The following is a 5000-nucleotide window of genomic DNA, read 5'->3' as shown; positions in this document are numbered from 1 at the left end:
GTTGTCGAGAGTAGTAGAGAGAGTGAGAAGGGGAGAGGGTGAGAGAAAGAGAGAGGAGAGGAGAGGGAGAGAGAGAGATGGGGGGAGGTTGTGGGTGGGAGGGGAGAGAGACACTGACATAGACATGGAGAGAGTAGTAGAGAGAGTGAGAATGGGTGGGGGGAGAGAGTGAGGAAGAGAGAGAGAGGGAGGGGAGAGGGAGAGAGAGACAGATGGAGGGGGTGAGTGGGAGGGGAGAGAGACACTGACATAGACATAGAGAGAGTAGTAGTAGTTGTCGAGAGTAGTAGAGAGAGTGAGAAAGGAGAGAGAGAGAGTGAGAGAAAGAGAGAGAATGAATGAATGAATGAATGAATGAATGAATGAATGAATGAATGAATGGTTTATTCATATAGGCCATTGCCCCTCATGAAAGAGAAAGAGAAAGAGAGAGAGAGAGAGAGGGGGGAGGGGGAGGGAGAGGGGGGAGGGGAGAGAGACACTGATATAGACATGGAGAGAGTAGTAGTAGTTGTCGAGAGTAGTAGAGAGAGTGAGAAGGGAGAGGGTGAGAGAAAGAGAGAGAGAGGAGAGGGAGAGAGAGAGAGAGAGGGGGGGGAGGTTGTGGGGGGAGGGAGAGAGACACTGACATAGACATGGAGAGAGTAGTAGTAGTAGTCGAGAGTAGTAGAGAGATGAGAAGGGGAGAGGGTGAGAGAAAAAGAGAGAGAGATGGAGGGGGGGGGTGGGAGGGGAGAGAGACACTGACATAAACATGGAGAGAGTAGTAGTAGTTGTCGAGAATAGTAGAGAGAGTGAGAAGGGAGAGAGAGTGAGAGAGAGTGAGAGGGGGAGGGGGAGAGAGAGACGGGGGGTGGTTGTGGGGGGGAGGGAGAGAGACACTGACATAGACATGGAGAGAGTAGTACAGAGAGTGAGAATGGGGAGGGTGGGGGAGTGAGAGAGAGAGACAGAGAGAGAGGAGGGGAGAGAGAGAGAGATGGGGGAGGTTGTGGGGGAGGGGAGAGAGTGAGAAGGGGGAGAGAGATGGTGGGGGGTGGGGGGGGGGAGGAGAGACACTGACAGACATAGAGATAGTAGTAGTAGTCGAGAGTAGTAGAGAGAGTCAGAAGGGAGAGAGAGAGATGAGGGGAGGGGCGGTTGTGGAGGGAGGGGGAGTGGGGCGGGGGGAAGGGGGGGGTTGAGGGAGGGGAGAGAGACACTTACATAGACATGGAGAGAGTAGTAGTAGTAGTTGAGAGTAGTAGAGAGATATTCAAAGATTCAAAAACTTAATTACTCAAGAATAAAGATTTTAGGCATTGCCCAGTCTTCCAATCTGCCTTTGTGACAACAATAACAACAATAACGATAACGACACAACAATAATAATAATTATTTTTGTAAACACTACTACTACTACTACTACTACTACTACTACAACTACGAATGATAATCATTATCATCATAATCAACACTGTAAAAAAGTAATAAAACGAACACATTCACACATCCACATCAACCCACCCCCACCTCCATGTACACACACATGTACACACTCACTCCACCAAGCACACACATACTTATGAGAGAATGAATGAATGAATGAATTTCCGTTAATGAGGGAAGTGGAATAAGCAAAGACATGCTTTTTTTTTTCATCCAGCCCTCAGGGCAAAGAAAATCAACAAGCAAACAAACAAACAAGCAAAGAAGAAAAAAAAAACCCAAAAAACCCCAAAAAACAAAAAAACAACAACCCCCCCCCCAAAAAAAAAAGAAGAGAAAAACCAACAACAACAACACACACACACACACACACACACACACACACACACACACACACACACACACAAAACCACACCAACGAAGCCATCATTATCATCACTACAACTATCATTATTGCCACTACTATCATTACCACTACTACTGCTAAGTAAACAAATATTTAAACAAAAATCAAGAAGAATGAAAGAACAAAACAATGTCACAGCCAAAAAACAAAACAAAAAAACAACAACAAATGATAAAGTCGACACTTCACACACAGACACGAATCCACTTGCATATGCACAATCCCTTACAACAACAGCAACAGCAACAGCAACAACAACAACAACAACAACAGCAACACAACAATACTACTACTACTTCTACTATTACGAGAGAGAGAGAGAGAGAGAGAGAGAGAGAGAGAGAGAGAGAGAGAGAGAGAGAGAGGGAGACAGACAGACAGACAGACAGACAGACAGACAAAGGAGCGTGGAAGGAGGAAGAATGTATATCAATTAATAGTGCTCTTTGCACTCGCTCTTCATTGGACAAATTTAAATCTACAGATTTCACACACACACACACACACACACACACACACACACACACACACACACACACACACACACACACACACACACACAAAGGTTAAAGACTACTTCCTTGGAGCCGGGGTTGTTTTGATAAACATTAATGTCAAAGAAATCGAGAGATACCACGGAGACTCCACACTATTCGATCTACAACGAACCTCTCATTGAACACGCTTACTGGCTGTTTCAGGCGCACACGCGCACCATCAACAGCTTGAAAACTACGTTTGCAAAATCGATGTTACAGAAAAAAAAGAAAGAAAGAAAATTCTCCTAAAGTTCATATAGACGATAGCCGTGGAGTTTTCATTCCCCCCCCCCCTCCCAAAAAAAAAAAAAAGTGAGAGAGATAGAGAGAGAGAGACAAAGAGAGACAGAGATATACAGACAGAAACATAAAGAGAGAAAGAGGGATAGAGATAGACACACACAAAGAGAGAGAGAGAGAGAGAGAGAGAGAGAGAGAGAGGCGACAGCGACACACACACACACACACACACACACACACACACACACACACACACACACACACACAGTGAATCTGTCCAAAATTGCGTTTGCAAAATCGATGTTACATCGAAAAACAACAACAAAAAAGCACAGTCATGCAGAATTTTATATAAACGATAGTTGTGGATCTTCAATGGCAAACAACAAAAACAACAACAACAGCACACACACACACACACACACACACACACACACACACACACACACACACACACATACACGCCCCCCCCCCCCCTCCGCGCCCCCGACACACACACCAAACAAACAAACAAACAAAAACATACAAACCGGAAACGCATGTCCAAGAACGTCACTTTGATTATGAGTGCTGCTCATCACATAAGCTGCACGCGCCGGAAATTCAGCATTATTTCACCCTGCCTCAAAGTAAGATAGATAAAAAAAACCAACCCCCCAAAAAAAACAAAACAAAACAAAACAAACAAACAAAACAAAAAAAAAAACAACAAAACCAACAAAAAACAAAACACCAGTTCAAGTTCCTAATCTACCTACTTCTATGTCTCTCTCTGAAAGAGAGGGAGTGGAGTGATGGCCTGGAGGTAACGCGTCCGCTTTGGAAGCGAGAGAATCTGAGCGCGCTGGTTCGAATCACGGCTCAGCCGCCGATATTTTCTCCCCCCCCCCCCAACTAGACCTTGAGTGGTGGTCTGGACGCTAGTCATTCGGATGAGACGATAAACCGAGGTCCCGTGTGCAGCATGCAAAAGAACCTATGTAAAAGAACCCACGGCAACAAAAGGGTTGTTCCTGGCAAAATTCTGTAGAAAAATCCACTTCGATAGGAAAAACAAATGAAACTGCATGCAGGAAAAAAAAAGAAAAAAAAAAAGGGTGGCGCTGTAGCGTAGCGACGCGCTCTCCCCGGGGAGAGCAGCCCGAATTTCACACAGAGAAATCTGCTGTGATTAAAAAACCAAAAACAAACATACACAACCCCCCACAACTGTTGTTGTTGTTGTTTCTCCCCTTTTTATGCAGACAAATTGTCTTTTCTAAAAAAAAAGAAAAAAAAGGTCTTTGGTACATCCCCTACTGTTCCACCACCTGTACCCCCCCCCCCCCCCCCCGACACACACACACGCCTTTTCTCTCTCTCGCCCCCTTCTATCCAGCCCCCCCCCACACACACCGCCTCCACTCTCCCCATCCCCTCCTCTGTCACAATGACATCCATCGCCTAATCCTGACTTTTAGACTCTAGCCTCCCCCCCCCTCCCCCCCCACCCCGCCGAGATTAGGCCAATACAAAGCAGACGACACTTTCACAAATGGACGACCAGGCGGGCAACACAGAAAGCTCCTCCCAGGGAGGGCACCAAAATGGACTCTCGGCGCAGGAGGAGAACTGCTCCCGTGTTGCCCGGATTAAGGGGCCGCTACTGTAAAATTAGGCAAATGGAAAAGGGTTTTCTGGGCTCCTCCGGGCTGATTAAAACGTGGAGATTGGGGATTGGGGGGGAAGGAGGGGGAGGGGGGGGGGGGGGGGGGGGGGTCAGGAGGGAGGAGGGCAGGGGGACTTGAGAGTGGGAAGAAGTGTTCTCACAGAGAGAGAAATGGGGGGTCGGGGGATAGAGAGAGAGAGAGAGAGAGAGAGAGAGAGAGAGAAGGGGGAGAGAGAGAGAAGGGGGATAGAGAGGGGAGAGAGAGAGGAGAGAGAGAGAGAGAGAGAGAGAGAGAGAAGGGGGAGAGAGAGAGAAGGGGGAGAGAGAGGGGAGAGAGAGAGGAGAGAGAGAGAGAGAGAGAAGGGGGAGAGAGAGAGAAGGGGGATAGAGAGGGGAGAGAGAGGAGAGAGAGAGAGAGAGAGAGAGAGAGAGAGAAGGGGGAGAGAGAGAGAAGGGGGATAGAGAGGGGAGAGAGAGAGGAGAGAGAGAGAGAGAGAGAGAGAAGGGGGAGAGAGGAGAGAGAGAGGAGAGAGAGAGGAGAGAGAGAGAGAGAGAGAGAGAGAGAGAAGGGGGGAGAGAGAGAGAAGGGGGATAGAGAGGGAGAGAGAGAGAGAGAGAGAGAGAGAGAGGAAAAAGGGGGGGGAAGAGAGAAAGGGGTGGGGGGGCGGGGCCGGGGGGGGGGGGGGGGGTTTGGGGGGGGAAGGGGGGGGGGGGGGGGGGGGTTTGGGGGGGGGGGGGG

The sequence above is a fragment of the Babylonia areolata genome, chromosome 26 (assembly GCF_041734735.1).
Source record: "Babylonia areolata isolate BAREFJ2019XMU chromosome 26, ASM4173473v1, whole genome shotgun sequence".
Classification (NCBI taxonomy): Eukaryota; Metazoa; Mollusca; class Gastropoda; order Neogastropoda; family Buccinidae; genus Babylonia; species Babylonia areolata.
This window is presented reverse-complemented; position numbering follows the sequence as displayed.